This window comes from Cryptomeria japonica, chromosome 2 (genome assembly GCF_030272615.1).
Source record: "Cryptomeria japonica chromosome 2, Sugi_1.0, whole genome shotgun sequence".
Taxonomy (NCBI): Eukaryota; Viridiplantae; Streptophyta; class Pinopsida; order Cupressales; family Cupressaceae; genus Cryptomeria; species Cryptomeria japonica.
The window spans coordinates 235,559,017-235,577,752 of record NC_081406.1 but is presented as its reverse complement, the minus strand read 5'-3'; positions in this window follow the sequence as shown (position 1 = coordinate 235,577,752).

Here is an 18,736-nt window from a genome sequence, read left to right as displayed (position 1 = left end):
AAAAATAATGCGAATTATAGAAAATAAGTTTCCAATTCAGTGCCAATTATTTCAAATTTGATAAAAAAGTTATAGATTTACTTTGTAGAATTCTCCCCATTCTCCCCCTCTAGTTCTCTACCCATTTCTCATACAATTTATACCAAATTTAAACTTTCCCACTGTGACCATTGGACTACATGACTGTTCATATTCCACATTTGATAAATTGTTGTTGAACAAAGGTGTTGGAATAGCGATGCCGAGTTGATAAATCACTGTCTGACATCGGTATCAAAATAGCAATTCTGAACATGTCTTCTTGATCACCCATCAGAATAACTCTTCAAGGAAGAGAAATAATTTCATGTAATTTTGATAGAACAACCTACCCCAGTGTCGCTCATTTCGGTATCACTTATGCCAAATGAGAAATTCAAAGATTTATGTCGAACAAGACATTTCAGGTTAACTATTCTTATGAAAATGTTTGACTATGATGATGCTTTATCAGGTTAACTATCTTGATGCCAATATTGATACCTTATCGGTTTAACCTATCCCGATAACAGTAATGACAACATTTTATCACAATGACATTTTATTGGTATAACTTATCTGATGGACTTGTAAAGCATTGAGAGGGGGGGTGAATCAGTGGCACCAAAAACAAAACTACTTTAAACACTGACTGGTAGAAATACTTAATAAGTTTGTTAAACAATATGCATGCAATCCAAAATGATATAACATTATCTACAATAAGTATAACATCCACCATAACACAAGTGTTTATACATGGAAAACCCAAATAGGTAAAAATCACGGTGAGATGGGACTCACAAATTAACTATTTGCAGTAATAGGTAACTGATCGGTTAAGATCTACAAAGTGCTCTGCTAGGAGTGAATCCTATTAAATATCCCAAAGCTTAATTAAAAGCTATACCTTGTAAAAGGTAGTACCCTGTAAGGAGTAACCTTAGTGGAGGATTTATGAATCCAAACTAATGGATCACCTGGTTAGAGGATTTGTACAATGAAGCTTGTTAGAGCTTACCTGGTTAGGGGATTTGACTGTTGCAATTATTAGAAAACAACAGGTAGTGTGATCTAGTAATAGCACAACTTTCTTGGATAGATCATTTTCTATGCACTCAACACTTCATTACCAACATACTTTGCAACTTAACACTTCTGCCTTAGCACATAACATATGTCCTTCACTCATACAAAACAATTCATTGTGATGTCAATATATAGACATTTAGATTTCATGTTGGCCTCTAGAAATCATATCATAATTACCTAGGTGCAGTGTATCTAGTCAAACAATCATAACTCATCACAAGAATACCACCAAAACTTGTCGTTAAGGATAACTCATCATGACTAGTGATAGCTCATCACATAATCATTGAATACCGGTTGGAACAATAAATAGTGGTTGGAGTTAAACATATAAACCGTTTATTCTTTCATGCTCCTTTGATAATCTCCACTGGATCTTCATGTTGATGTCGAGGTAAGTATAATCATTGGTTGTCTCAATGCATATACTAATTGTCACCATGTACCGGTTAGATATAAACCTCTAGTATATCGGTTGTAATATAAACAACTTTAAGGTCACATCGGTAGACAACATGAACATATGTGTGTGTATGTGTTTCATCAATGGCAACATATGATGAATTTTAATCATTACAATCATCATAAAGCCAACAATCTCCCCCTTTGGCATTGATGGCAACACTTAGAAAATTTTACAGTAATACTGCTAAGTGTGCTTACAAAATTTTTTTATACACATATACATATACTCCCCCTTTAACAACTATGACAAATTGAAAAGAAATATATATATATATATATATATATATATATATAGAAAAGTTTGTATCAAAATATTTTACATATACAAAAACTTGAAAAATTGAATCAAGATTCATGCATTGCTAGTCTCATAAAAATAGCATTAAAGTTTCTTTTCATCGGAGATAAAGCATGTTCCCATGTCTCCAGCAGGTTCTCAGTGAACTCAAGTGTAGACATAATCTGAGTATGGAACTCTTCCATTGAATCAAATATACAGGTTTTTGGAGTAGCCAAAATAGCTTCTAAATTCTTGTAAGCTCTTTGCAGTATGTCCACTTGGGATGTGAGTAGACTCTTCAATTCCTTAAGTGACCAGAGTCTTTTTGCTTTTTAAAGATCTTAGGTATCTAACTTGGTTTACAAATCATCCATAGATTTTCTAAAATAAAAAATAGAGTCTTCAAGTGGTACATATGCATTGCATATCTTCTTTAGCTCTTGCTCTGTTTCAGTTCTCCTAGTATTGATATCAGAATAAAAGAATGAAACATTAGAAGTAGAAGCAAGATATCTCCCTCATTTTTCAATATCTTTCCTTAATAAATCTTTATTAACAGATTGAGTAATTTTTCCTGTATCAATTTCTTTCATAAGCTGCTCTCCACGCTTCTTCCTGTAACTCTTTTCAGCATATGTTTGCACTGCTTCTTCTAGGGACTTAATTTGGTCAGATGCGTCAACAACTAATTAACCAAGTTTTCTAATAGGTGTTGTCAAATTCCTTATATAAATTTATGGTATTAGACTTGTCAGAATATCTACTTCATTTTGAATGGTTTCAACTTCCATTCTCTGTTCTGTAAGTCTCTTCTTATGTTCCCTAGATTGCATGACAGTTGCAATCTTCAACATTTTAGATGCAGTCATATTATCAACAATTATAGGCCCTAAGATGCCTAATGAGTCATCATCATCTTCATTAGTCTGATGTAAAACTAATGATGTTACTGGTTTAGAAGATGTTACCTTAACAATCTCCTCTTTCTCTTGTTCTTTCCCCATTTGTTGTTCAAAAATCTATGTATCAAATTTTTCAACAGATTCTTTTTGAATGTCCTATGAAACTGATGGAAGTTGGGGTTTCACTGGTGGTTCCTTGACTAGTGGAATATCCACTCTTGGTTGAGTTTCTAGTTCCTCAATTGAAGTAACCTTTGATTCAGTGATTTTAGGTTGTTGCATATCTGGTGCAGTAATGTCTCTAGATAGATCTATAGCATCATCAATCTCATCAGCAAGCATGACTCATTAGAAAATAGTGTCATCCTTCTTCTTGACAAGATAGACAACATCAGCTTGTACAATTTGTTCCTCATCCATTTAAGGTCGATCAACAATATCTTTCTCATACTTAGAGGAGTGTTTAAGATCTTTCATTTGTTAGATATTACAAGCAATCTGCTGAATCTCAGTCTCAACAGGTTGCACCTTTCCACTAATCAGCTTCAATATTCTTGTTTTGTAAGAAAAATGAACTTTGTACTAATCAACCAATTCATTCAGCTCATCCTTTGACAACTCAGGAAATTATTTTACAAATTTATCATCTATGGTTTCTTTTTCTTTCTTTATTGCTTCCTCCCATTTATTCAAAAGAATAGTATACAAGGAATTAAAGATATCCTTTTCAAGATCATGAGGTAAGCTATTATAATGACACAAATAATTGATTACCTATTGAATAATTTGTTCCTTTCATCTTCATTGAATGAATGAAAATGATCTTTGACATTATCAAATCTGTTTCTTCCTAATGTCTTTATTGTCCTCTCAAAGGCAGTCTTAGGCTTGTAAGTTGAGATATCAAAAGGCATAATTGCCTTTGAAACTTCCTTTACTTGCTTAGTTGCTTTACCAATTGCTTTCATTTTCTTGGGTTCCTCCTCAGTATCAGTTCCTTCAGATTTTGCTTGGAGAATTAATTTCCGACCTCTTTTCTTTGATGCAGTCTCCTTCATTGCATATACTTTAGGTACCGGTTCCTTTTTGGTTTGGAAATTTTGTGTTACTCTTGTACTTTTTATTACCAGAGGTGCTTGCTAATCCTTCTTCTTCTTACCTTTACCTTTACCACTTATGGATGGAACAATACTGGTTTCAGCTGTTGCAGTTTGAACTTCAACAATATCCAATCTTGCCTTTGTTTTGTCCACTAGAGATGCCAACAAGTTATTGGCATAACCAATCAATAAGTCATAGTTGACCTCATAACTCATTTCTTCCATTTCTTCTTCTATAGTCTCAATAGCCTCCATCAAAAAAAAAAAAGTGGTAACTATGAAAATAATGTCCTTAGCAAAGTGTTTTACCACATCCTCAAGAAATCTTACTCTCATACTCATTTTCTTCTACAATTCATTGAAATATTTATTAATGGCATTAGAGAATGTGTTCTTCACAACTTTGATGTTCTTAATCTAGGCAGATACTGATAGATCCTTAGACCATTCAAGATCACCTATTCCTAGTAGGAAATTCTGGAAATAAAAGAATAGACCGATCAAAAACTGTCCAAATTTAAACTTTAGACTACTATCCTTCTTGATAGACTGAAGATTCAATAATAATTGGCTCCTTATGGCCTCACATAGGTCATAATTAACATTTTCAGCTATCATCTTGTAAGTAGTCTGCACCGCTGTTGATGGAACACTATTCAATCTACTAGAATAGAATACCTAGTAGCCTATAACCATAGCTACAAACTTTACCACTGGGCCCCTGATGTTATTGATAGAAAAACATGCCCATCAGATGTTGATCCAGTTAGAGTGTTTACTGTCTCTTTTGAAATACGCCTCAGCTTAAGTACTTCTCTAATTGAGTAAAAATGAGTTACAAATTGAATAGCTTCTTTGGTTATAGTATGAGTCCTTTCTAAATACATATTTTCCCCATGAACATGACTCAGAATAATTCAAATATGTTCTTCTTCAAAATCTTCAAGAAAGTATGCTACATTATGAAAACCTTTCTTGTAAACCCTAATATATTCTAGTTGAATCTTTCCATTTTCATTGCAAAGGGTTTTCAACTGAGAATATATCAACAATGATTCTAAATCCTCAATTTTGCAATGAATGTAGCTGGACAAATTTCCTTTCACTTTGACACCACTAGGAATTTGTGATAAGGCATTATAAGACACAATTCGTTTTGCTTGTATAGCTTCCATAGGTTCAGAAATCATCAATTTCTCTACTGGTTTAGAAGACGATGCCATTTTAGATAAACTATATTTGAAGGAGGATTTTTCAAAGAAATACCTTATTTCACATGATCTGCCTCATTTACCAGTTGAATACTCAAGTGCACACTAGTTCAGTCTTCACCAACCTCCAAATTAGCTTGATTACACAAATCACAATTTAACTTTGTCTAAAATCACCTAACAATCCTTTCTTAGCTCTGCAAGTGCTCAAAAAATATTTCTCGTATGCATTAGGGTAAAAATAACAAAGTGAAAACTCGCTTTTATCCTTTTTACCTACTGCATTAAATGCTCACCCATTAGGGTTACAAACCCTAATTACACCTCTTAATAATACATACAATTTTGACATATGTAAAACTAATTGATAACCGATTGTCAAAAAGTTATCCAAATTTCATGTATTCAAATTTTCTTACCAATCATTCATCTCAAGGGGTCCGAAAGTGGATTTACCGTTAAGTTCCCCTTAGCCATATTGAAAAGGCTTAGTTCACTGATGCAATATTCTCTTCACTAGGTGAGGGAATAATTTCTTCTCCAGGTGGATCATCACTTTTCTTCTTCCATATTTGATTCATTTCTTCTCTGGTTTCTTCAATATTGACCTTCTGCTAGCCTTTCATATCTTTAGAAGGATTGACCGGTTTACTTATCCTAGATATACAAAATTTTGCCAAGTGTCCCAGTTTATGACAGTGATAGCAAGCCATACCAGATGTTCTCCAAGGTCTTGCATTACCTCTCCTAGTTCTTCTTCTACAATTCATAGCCACATGACCAAAGTTGTTACAGATGGTGCAAATGATATATGTTACATTTTCCATCTCAAATGGACTAAACTGGCTGTTGTAGGGTCTTGGCTAGTTCATGTTGACTTGGTTATCATAGTTTTTCATCCATTTGTCATTTGGTCTTGGATGCATATGTGGTACTAGATTGTTTTCTCCATATCTACATTCAACTGATCTATGTCCATACATTTTGCATGTGAAGCAATGACCTTCAAATTAATTGGATACATACCTAGCATTTGTATTGAAGCTTGCATTTCCATTAGGTTTGTTTCTACAAACATTTGTAGTGTGACCAGTTTATGGAAAACAAAAAAAAAAAGGTTTAAAGACCTTATCGATAGGCTTTTTGTCCTTAGGAGAAGATTTGTTCTTTTGAGTGTTGCTCTTGGTATTGGAGGATTCTCCTTTTTTAGATGTGTGAAAACCAAGTCCAGAGGTATCACCATTCATTCTTTGTGATTGAATTTGTTCCTCAAGCAAGGTAGAACTTTTGTTGAGCTTTTCCAATTTCCCATTTGCTTCAGTGAGTTGTTTGGTGAGATCTTCATTTTGTTTTAAAATATTCTCTCTCAGAGATGATGCTAATTCAAGATCTAGTTGTAACTTCTCTTTTTATTCTCTCTCTACATTCAAATGTTCATGTAAGGTAGCATTTTCCACTTGATCTTGGCAATATCATGGTCTCTTTCCTTGATGATATCTTCAACAATTCTTCTGGCTTCCCATTCGTCACTCATGTGGATAGTAAGACCTTCTAGCTAAATCATCAATATTGGCCTCATCTAAAGAACTATTATAAAATATTTCTAGCAATTGTTTAGTTAGCTCTCTTCTTTTGACTTGAGAAGCTTTCAGTTTGACCTTGAGGGTGTCAAGCTCATTCCTACTTGCCTCAAGCTCTCTAGCCATATCCAAGTAGCTCATATCTCCCATGGTAGCTTTAGATTTTTCTTCCAAGCGATTAGACATTAAAGAAGTTTGGCTCTGATACGAATTGATGGACTTGTAAAGCATTAAGAGGGGGGGTGAATCAGTGACACCAAAAACAAAACAACTTTAAACACTGATTGGTAGAAATACTTAATAAGTTTGTTAAACAATATGCATGCAATCCAAAATGATATAACAACATCCACAATAAGTATAACATCCACCATAACACAAGTGTTTATACTTGGAAAACCCAAATAGGTAAAAACCACGATGATATGAGACTCACAAGTTAACTATCTGCAGTAATAGGTAACTAGTCGATTAAGGTCTACCAAGTGCTCTGCTAGGAGCGAATCCTGTTAAAGATCCCAAAGTTTAGTTAAAAGCTATACCTTGTAAAAGATAGTACCTTGTAAGGAGTAACCTCAGTGGAGGATTTTTGAATACAAACTAATGGATCATCTGGTTAGAGGATTTGTACAATGAAGCTTGTTAGAGCTTACCTGGTTAGGAGATTTGACTATTGCAATGATTAGAAAATAATAAGTAGTGTGATCTAGTAATAACACAACTTGCTTGGATAGATCCTCTTCTGCACACTCAATACTTAATTACCAACATACTTCGCAGCTTAACAATTCTTCCTTTGCACATAACATATCTCCTTCGCTCATACAAAATAATTCATTGTCATGTCAATATATAGACATTTAGATTTCATGTTGGTGTCTAGAAATCACATCACATTTACCTAGGTGCATTGTATCTAGTCAAACAATCATAACTCATCACAAAAATACCGTCAAAACTTGTCGGTAAGGATTGATGAATAAAGTTGAACAGTAAATACCCAACAAATACTGAGAAGGGGGGTGAATTAGTATGGGCAAAAACTTCTTCAACAACTTAAACTGTAATGACTGCACTAACTGGTAAACAACATCACCGAACTAAATCAAGGCAATACCAGTAAAACACAGTATGACAGTAAAAGACATAAACTTGTAATACTTAGTGTTGTTCACCAAATCTAGTTAACCCAAGAACACCTACAAATCTATCTATGAGATAGCCAATCTTAATCAATGAAACACTTCAAGGCTTGGACAACATAACAAGGACCTAAATCCTTCTACTCTTCAGGCTCTGCAAAACCTAGGTGGGTGTACCTATGATGCATTTAATCAAACCCATTACACACAAGACTGCATCAACAAAAGCAGATGGATCTCAAAAGGTTCAAAAAACTAGGAGGTTACTGTAGATGGGCTAGATCCACACTTGCAACTCAACATTTTTGAATCAGGAGATGGATGGAACAAACTTAACATTAAAAACATAAAATTAATGGTAAATATTCTGATTTTTTATTTTAAATCACTGAGAAAACCCCAAAATCTGTAAGATCAGTGCCTTATTTAAGGGAAATAGAGTCATACATCAAATTGAAAATGAACACCTCTGCTGCAAATCCAATTTATTAAGAAATATATCCTTGTATTAATGCCTGACATTAATACATTCTAAATTTAGATAGAGGATCATACATATCTAAACATTATCCTGACTCCAAAATGATTGCTCATAGAATTTAAACTCTTCCTTGAAGAGTACCTAAAAAACAACCCTTACACTCTCACTTGGGAGGACAAACCCAAACTCCCTTGAAGACTAGATCTATTGAAGATAGAGAATGCTTGGAGACAATCTAATAAACCGTGTATATGCCTTACACATACATGACCTGCAACAAAAACATTTACAACAAGAAGATACTATATTCTATGGAAAAGGACATTGCCCTGTACAATTTTGAAGAGAACTCAAAATTGGAAGCCATGAAAATTGGAGCCACTCTCATAGAATTCTGGAACCCTTACAATGAGAAGAAAATTGGAATAAGAAGGAAGAGGGAAAAGATTAGGTCTGCAACCGAAATTGCCAAGTGTCTCCTTTGTCCCTAACTGCAAAAATATCTTCTTCATTCCCATGGGAACTTCTCTCAAAATATCCCAAATTGGTTCATATTAACTACATGATTGGATTCCTTATCTTAAGAGCTTTCCGGTGATATATAACACTTCATATTTTGGCCAAAAATAGACCTCTGGGCGAATTAATTCATTTTTTATGCCTCCATCATTTAAATTAATCGAATTTCTTGTATAGTTTCAACAATACATTTAATTTTAATTTTTCACCCATTTTACATACCTTGCGTCCTGCCACATGGCGAACCTGCGATTCATTGATGGGACCCACTGGGTGCCACCTGGGATGGTGCATCATCATTCACCATGTGTCCACCTCGTCATCGCCACTGGACTGCTTGGTGGACTACCACGTCATCACCACGTGTGCACCACCTCAGCACCATGTCAGCGCCACTGAACAAGACCCGTGAGCTGGACTGCCATGTCATCCTGTACATCTTTCCTTCGCGAAGTCATGCCGACCGTCAAATCTCCTGAACCTGTAGGGTCTTTAACCTTTGCCATTTGAGCACTTCATTTTCAGCCTTCTGATTTTTGCCATTTCATGATGGCTAACCAGTGTGCATCTTCGTCTTGACACCGACCATCAATCTGCTTGGGACCTGCTCACTTATTAATCTGCCCTTCATCTGCAAAATTTTACCCGCCTCGAGATCCGTGCATGCATGGGGTCTACCTTGTTGTTGCTCAACTGACCTCCTTGGTCGCTTTGGGAAGCATGCCTATCCCCGTTTACCTTGGGCACCCACAACACCATTCGTCGAAAGCCTTTTGTGGCTTTGACACTATAGATGTGTCAAGTGTTTCTTATAAATACCATAAAATCTCATTTCCCAGCGAATGTGGGATAATGCACTTATGCCTGGGACTATGCATTTTGAAGCTTTTTCTGAAACCTTTCATGGTTGTCGTTGCTGAAGGTTTCTAAAATGCTCAAAATATTCCACCACCGCCAGCAGAGAGGCACGTGAGGGGAAATTTGGCTTACACTAGCCAATAGCTTTTTCTTGAGTTCATAATGCCCTTCTCAACCACGCATAGAAGGCTTATGATTGCCAATGGCATTTGCTTCATTAAAGTTCAATGACTTTACCCAAAGCCACGTAGGAGGAAGCTTGTGCATTTTAACATTAGATTTTTTTGATTGCTGCCACACGTTGGGGGGGGGGGGGGGGGGGGCTTTGCACTATTTACATTTAGTTGAAAGCTTTTGCAGCCCCTTTTCAACCATGCACAAGAGAAATTGGCTTCAAATGTGTCAATTGCATTTTGTTTTCATGCCATGCCACGTGGGGAGAAGATGCTGGAGAGGTTGTAAAATCTGGGCTTTACACCAGCCAAAGGCATTGCAATTTGTTTGAGAATTTCTTCAGCTTTAACATACCACGTTGGGGAAGGATGCTGGCATGGCACCTTTGTATTTATATTAAATTGAAAAATGCCTCTACATAGCTTGCAGCAGATCTATGCCATAGCAGAGAGGAGGACCCAGCAGAAGTCATGGCATTTAATTTGAATTTTAATATACCCACAATGATCATGTAGGGAAGAGACTGGTTATGGCAGATTGCATTGGTTTTAATTACCTTCACCATTTTATTTTTACATACCTGTGGAGGACATTAGCTTTGGCAGCCAATGTTCTTGTTGAAGTTTAAAATGTTCACTCCAGCTCATACGTGGAGGATACCAACAATATACCTGCCCATTCTGCATTTGATTGAAAGTTTAAAAGACTTTTTAGTTCAACTCTTATGCACAACAGGGAGGGGATTAAATTCATGCCAATTTCATTTTTTGCTAAATGTTTCATGTCCTTTGTATCATCCACAACAAAAGGGGGGAATGTTGGAGATACACTTGCTGATTTGCATTGCTTTGGATTTATTAAAAACCTTCCCCAACAACCACATTTTACTTATTGCCAAAAGCATTTGTTGCTACTTGCAATTTCTTTTACCAGGCAAGGGAAGATTGGCATTATGCATTTGCCAATTTGCATTTGATTTATACGGTCTCTTCACCCACCATGTTGCCTGCACCTTCAAGTTTGCCTTCTGCTAACAGATTTAATGCCCTTGCATTAGCTTTAAGTTTCTATGTAGTTAAATCATATAAACATATGATTGCAAAAAATAACAATTTAAAATTTTGCCTGAAAAGATGCATGAAGCGGCAAGCTAGGTCGAGCCCCAAAGTTGGTCCGGCAAATTTTTTTTTTATTTTCATGCAACTGACCTCTGGAATATCTCAGGAACATTAAAATTACCTCTGGAATTGATCAGCACTATTTACGGATCATCAGACTGAGTTTTGCAACTTTCAGGCACTTATGCTGCATTTTCGCATTTAATCGCAAAGACGTAATTTTCAAACCTATCAAAACACTTTTATGGACCTCGCCATCTGACAGGCGTGTACTCTGATATACAAGCATGAACTCTACCAAATGGTTTTTCAAGACAAATTCCGAGTGAAGAGATATTAATTGGCAAAAATGACCAAATGGCTTTGTCGACACCGCAGACCTGATGAAGTCAATGTTCTGGCAACACATGATGCCTTTCTCAAAAATATCAAATGACCTCCATAGACCCTCAAATTTGAAACATAGGTACCTTGAAGTACATATTAAATCTTTGAATTCTCTGTTCAATCAAAAGACTGATAGGATGCAAATGGTACGCTCATGAAAATAGCCACAATCTACTGATATAGCAATGAAAGTGTGGAAGACTGAAAATAATGGCTCAATGAACCCTTTTGAAAAATGACTAAACGGATTGGTAGGAGACTGAAACTGGAAAAATAGCTTATCATTTGTACCAAAAATTACCCAGAGAAAACATTCTAGCATAACACTCACTAAGGCAACTTTTACACTTATGTGAAACAAGGCTCCGACTAGGCGCTGAAACAGGGACTTGTCAAAACATTCAAACTGTAAACAGTTCGAGCTTGGTAAACTGAGAAAATGGATTCATGAAGACTTGAAATTTTTCATGCTGACTCACATTTATGCATAGAATTCAATCCATTTTTTATTTTCATCATGACAATCAACAAGGTAAAAGATATAAACACCCAAAGTAGGTTACTTAGTAAAATCTGCATTTGTGCCTAAAATGCACTTTCAGGTCACCCCTCGAAATGGGTACCCGATAAACTTATCCAAATTGAATTCTGAAAGTTGCACATCACTACATAGGTCAAATGAAAGGTTTAGGACATATTTCCCAAGCCTTACCCCCTGAAAATCAACTGACTCCATTTTACCCTCTCTCTAACTAGGTCATTCAAACTGACTCATTTGGAAATGCAGAGCAAAATTTTGAAATGGGCCTCTAAACTTGACTCAATTTTAATGAGTCCCAATAGTCGCTCTGACTAGGAATGGTTGATTGCAAGATCAACACAAGGATCTAGAATCTATGGTTAAGCAGACCACCCAAAAACGAATAGATCACCTCTCTTCTCTTCTAAAAAATAGGGCTTCTTCATTCTACCCAAACAGTAGGGCACTTTATTGAAAACCACACAACTAAAGCAAGGAAACTATACAATAGATACAAACATACTCACAACTGATCATAAGCTACTCCAAACAACTTTAGCATTTACCTCTATCAAAAATCTTATTCTCATCACTTGACATCATGATCCAAACAAAGGAACCTTTCAATAATAACTAAGCATAATCCTTATAATCAACCTCTTTCATCTCATTTCCACAACAGCTGGTGTGCATACCTTTTTCCTGATTTTGAACTTTGTAATCACACACTATTTCAAAAGGAAAATCATGAGATAGAACACAATAGAGGCCTTGCCACAAACTGCCATACATTTCACTATCCCAATCAATTCTATCATTTGCAAGGGTACCATCATGCTGAATTTAAAAACAAAGCACTCATTCTCAACATTGTAGTTCTTATCAACACTCACCTTTCTGTCATTTTCATTCATAGAATGAGGGACATTCATAACCAATTGATGCAAACAAGGAACATAAATGTTACAATCTGGATGTGATACTTCGCTATGCTGATCACATTCCATACTATCCTTGTTTATCAAACTTAAAACCTCTGCACTCTCAATATCCCATTCATGGAAAAAAATGCATACCTCTGGTTGGAGCAAATCCTTAGCTAAATCTTCTTCATTCAAACTTATATCCACCCAAAAAACTTCCATTTGTGGTCTGAAGTAGTCATCACATAACCCATGCCTCTTGTCTTCATCATGAAGTAAATTTTTACAGCCCATGCTACTATTGTTCGGAACTTCATCAACATTACAAACTTGTTCAACACAAGGGGAAACCTCAACATTATCATCAATGAAATCAGCACTATGAACATTTATACCAAAAACAAAGAACTCCATATCCGGTTCAAGCATACTATCAACATTCACATTCTCTTCATGGTACTTCAAATTCTGAAAGCATTTAAACACTGGTTCATTTAAATCTGAAACTAGAACATTATCAACACTTTCACATATGTTCTTATCTTCAAAGACACTTTCATTTTCAGATTTCTGATTGAGGTATATAACTTGGTCTCCTCCTATATCATCTTCATAAGATGAATAATAAGAATTCTCATAACCATCATCAACTGCATAATTGGTATTCATTTTCTAATCATAAGAAAGTGAATAAATCGTGCCAAGATCATTCCTATTCTGAAATTGCTCTTCATTGTTCCTCTGTATACCTTCAAGGTGCTGAAAATCAAACTCATTATCCTCATAATCAGCAGCACCACTCCATTCTGAAACACATTCATCACTGGGTATACTTGCATTGAGAACACTACCAACATCATCCACAATTTCATTTTCAGATTTATCAGACTTAACCAATATCTGATTTTCATCATATTGCACATCTTCACTTACATAACCAGCAACATTTAGTGATCCTTCAGTATTTGGTATTGCAACATTAAACACATCAGCAACATATAAAGATTGATGGTCATCATCCTCATTAATTTCGCTATTGTTAACCTTAGGAGATGCATGATTTACTTCATCATTTGCAGTCACATAATCAACATAACCGGCATACAAATCAAATGATACATATCCCTTATATATATATATATATATATATATCAGCATTATCACAACATTTCCCACTGATCATTCGATCATTACTATGAGAGACAACCAACATTGACAGCAGAGGTTCTTGACACTCATCTAAATTTGAGTCATATGCATTAGCAAAACCATTCAGAATAGTAGAGCTTAACATATTCAGACAAGGAATGATCTGTTCAACTTCACATTGCATTTCACCATTGAAGGTGTTTTGGCAAGAAAGCACAGCAGACACAAATCTCTTGGCTATCCCAAATTTCAAATTATTTTCGATGTCCCTAGCTGTGTTAGAAACTTCATACAAAGTTTTGGGTTCTTTGTTTCTCAATAGGAAACCCATTTTCTTACCAAAAGAACTCATATAAATATCCAGACATACTTTATCATCAAACTTGTACTTCCTGGAAATTTTAGACAATGTTTGTGAAAATCTGATATTAAATGTTGGTACCAATTCATCTTCCCTGATTTGTATGTACGTGAACTCTTTTAGCAAATCACAATCACTCACTTTTTCATCAAATTGGTTTATGAAATCTAAAATCAATTCTTCCCATGAGGAAATACAATCTACTGGCAAAAAAGAGAACCAATCCTTTCCATCCTCTTTCAACGATTGGACGAATAACTTCATGCACACATCCTCTTGGCAAATTTCAAACTCTCCTATCAAATCTGAAAATCTCTTGAAATGTTGACATGCTGATTCTGATTTCCTCCCACTGAATATGGGCAAATATTTTCTAATTTCTGTGGGGATGGGATTTGGGTAACCTGGAATATCTCTGAAATTTAGAGAAGCATAGTACTTCATACTGAAACCTTTCCTATTACATGGTTGTGACATTTCACTATGCGTGACTCTATGTGGAAATACGCAAGGTTGAAAAACTTCACTACTCATTTTCTTCTTACTCCCACAAATGATTATATAACCTTGGATGAATAATGAAACACTTCAAGCACATATCCTTATTCAAATCTATTTGTAACATTGCTTGACATAAAGTTTTCCAAATTTGCATACTACAATAGAATATATATGTTGGAACTTCAGCAAAATAGATATGCAAATAAGTTTGTAATTCCTCTTTCCCTCTTTACTAGTGTTGTTCACTTAATGGGAAAACTATTTCTCATTCAAATTTTTAGAACAAACATCTTGCATTGAAACCTCTGAAAATACCTGGGTGTTTGCAGCTGTAAACTCTTGTAGATTTGAAGATTTATTTCAACTTTCAGCACGGACTTTTATCACAGAGTCGCCACCTCTTGCATAGAGGACATTTTGAACAGTAGAATACCATTCAATCACAAATTCAATTATTTATTTATCTCCTTCAATCTTGCTGCAATAAATACTCTTCCAGGCCCTTAACATATGGATTTGGGAAGATAACACCAAATCTATGTGTATCTTTCTATTGCACTTTATATCAAACTTTTATGATGAAGAACTTATGTCTGTAAATCTGCATTAGCAATGATAACTCATATCTCTGCACTATACATCGAACCATAAACCTTATGCAATACTAATTGCAAAGACATTCAACACTGGTATGAACCATAGAGTTGCCACCCAATAAGGAACTGGGGAAAATTTCCATACAACTACGAGGACTTGCTCACAACTCAGCAACATGAATTTACTGTTACTCTTTTACAAAATATGACATGACAAAAATATCATTCTATAGATCCAGAATAAGGAACATTCTCTTCACCATAAAACCACTTTCAACTCTATTAATATACAATGGACAGACTGGCTAGCTATGAAATTGACAGGATGAGGAATACATTCAACTTCTAACCTTATCAATCAAACATTTATATCCATTTACTCCCTAGCAGAGTCGCCATTTTTGTTCTTAACCAAATCTGGTTAACCCAAGAACACTTGCAAATCTATCTATGAGATAGCCAACCTCAATCAATGAAACATTTCAAGGCTTGGACAACATAATAAGGACCTAAATCCTTCTACTCTTCAAGCTCTACAAAACCTAGGTGGGTGTACCTGTGATGCATTTAATCAGACCTATTACACACAAGACTGCATCAACAAAAGCAAATGGATCTCAAAAGGTTCAAAAAACTAGGAGGTTACTGCAGATGGGCTAGATCCACATTTGCAACTCAACATTTTTGAATTAGGAGATGGATGGAACAAACTTAACATTACAAACATAAAATTAAAGGTAAATATTCTGATTTTTTATTTTAAATCCCTGAGAAAACCCCAAAATTTGTAAGATTAGTGCCTTATCTAAGGGAAATAGAGTCATACATCAAATTAAAAATGAACACCTCTATTGCAAATCTAATTTATTAAGAAAGATATCCCTGTATTAATGCCTGACATTAATACATTCTAAATTCAGACAGAGGATCATACATATCTAAAAATTATCCTGACTCCAAAATGATTGCTCATAGAATTTAAACTCTTCCTTGAAGAGTACCTGAAAACAACCCTTACACTCCCACTTGAGAGAACAAACCCAAACTCCCTTGAAGATTGGATTTATTGAAGATAGAGAATTCTTAGAGACAATCCAATAAACTATGTATATGCCTTACACATACATGACCTACAACAAAAACATTTACAACAAGAAGATACTCTATTCTATGGAAAAGGACATTGCCCTGTACAATTTTGAAGAGAACTCAGAATTGAAAGCCATGAAAACTGGAGCCACTCTCATAGAATTCTAGAACCCTTACAATGAGAATAGAATTGGAATAAGAAGGAAGAGGTAAAATATTAGGTCTGCAACCGAAATTGCCAAGTGTCTCCTTTGTCCCTAACTGCAAAAATATCTTCTTCATTCCCATGGAAACTGCTCTCAAAATATCAAAAATTGGTACAAATTAAATGCATGGTTGGATTCCTTATCTCAAGAGCTTTCCAGTGATATCTTACACTTCATATTTTGGCCAAAAATATACCTCTGGGCAAATTAATTCATTTTCATGCCTCCATCATTTAAATTTTTCAAATTTCTTCTATAGTTTCAACTATACATTTAATTTTAATTTTTCACCCATTTTACATACCCTGCGTCCTGCCATGTGGTAACTTGCACCATGTCAGCGCCACTAGATAGGACCCGTGAGCTAGACTGCCATGTCATCCTACCACCTGCCTTTCGCCATTTTGCAGACCTTATTCAGCGTGCCTCTTTCCTTCGTGAAGTCGCACCAACCGTCAGATCTCCTGAACCTGCAGGGTCTTTAACCTTCGCCATTTGAGCACTTCATTTCCGGCCTTTTTCTTTTTGCCATTTCGCGATGGCTAACTAGTGTGCATCTTTGGCTTGCGAAATCACGCCGACCATCAATCTGCTTGGGACCTGCTCACTGGTTAATCTTTCATTTGTCTGCAAAATTTTGCCTACCTTGGGATCCGTGCATGCTTGGGGTCCATCAAAAGCCTTTTGTGCCTTTGACACTATACATGTGTGGACTGTTTCTTATAAATACTATAAAATCCCATTTCCCAGCGAATGTGGGATAATGCACTTATGCTTGGGACTGTGCATTTTGAAGCTTTTTCTGAAACCTTTCATGGTTGTCGTTACTAAAGGTTTCTAAAATGCTCAAAATATTCCACCACCACTAGCAGAGAGGCACGTGAGGGGAAATTTGGCTTACACCAGCCAATAGCTTTTTTTTGACTTCATAATGCCCTTCTCAACCACGCACAGGAGGTTTATGATTGCCAATGGCATTTGCTTCATTAAAGTTCAATGCGTTTACCCAAAGCCACACAGGAGGAAGCTTGTGCATTTTAACATTGGATTTTTTGATTGCTGCCACACGTGGGGGGGCGGGGGGGGCTTTGCACCATTTACATTTAGTTGAAAGTTTCTGCAACCCCTTTTCAACCATGCACAGGAGAAATTGGCTTCAAATGTGCCAATTGCATTTTGTTTCCATGCCATGCCATATGGGGAGAAGATGCTATAGAGGTTGTAAAATTTGGGCTTTACACCAACCAAAGGCATTGCAATTTGTTTGTGAATTTCTTTAGCTTTAATATACCACGTTGGGGAAGGATGCTGACATTACACCTTTGTATTTATATTGAACTGAAAAATGCCTCTCCATAGGTTGCAGCAGATCTACGCCATAGCAGAGAGGAGGACCCAACAAAAGTCATGGCATTTACTTTGAAGTTTAATATACCCACAACCATCACGTAGGGAAGAGAGTGGTTATGGTAGATTGCATTGGCTTTAATTACCTTCACCATTTCATTTTTACATGCCCGTGGAGGACATTAGCTTTGGCAGCCAATGTTTTTGTTGAAGTTTAAAATGCTCACTCCAACTCATACGTGGAGGATACCAACAATATACCTGCCTATTCTGCATTTGATTGAAAGTTTAAAAGACTTTTTAGTTCATCTCTTATGCACAACATGGAGGGGATTAACTTCATGCCAATTTCATTTTTTGCTGAATGTTTCATGTCCTTTGTATCATCCACAGCAGGAGGGGGAAATGTTGGAGATACACTTGCTGATTTGCATTGCTTTGGATTTATTAAAAACCTTCCCCAACAATCACATTTTACTTATTGCCAAAAGCATTTGCTACTACTTGCAATTTGTTTTACTAGGCAAGGGAAGATTGGCATTATGCATTTGCCAATTTGCATTTGATTTATACGGTCTCTTCACCCACCATGTTCCCTGCACCTTCAAGTTTTCCTTCTGCTGAAAGCTTTAATGCCCTTGCATTAGCTTTAAGTTTCTATGTATTAAATCATATAAACATACGATTGCAAAAAATAACAATTTAAAATTTTCCATG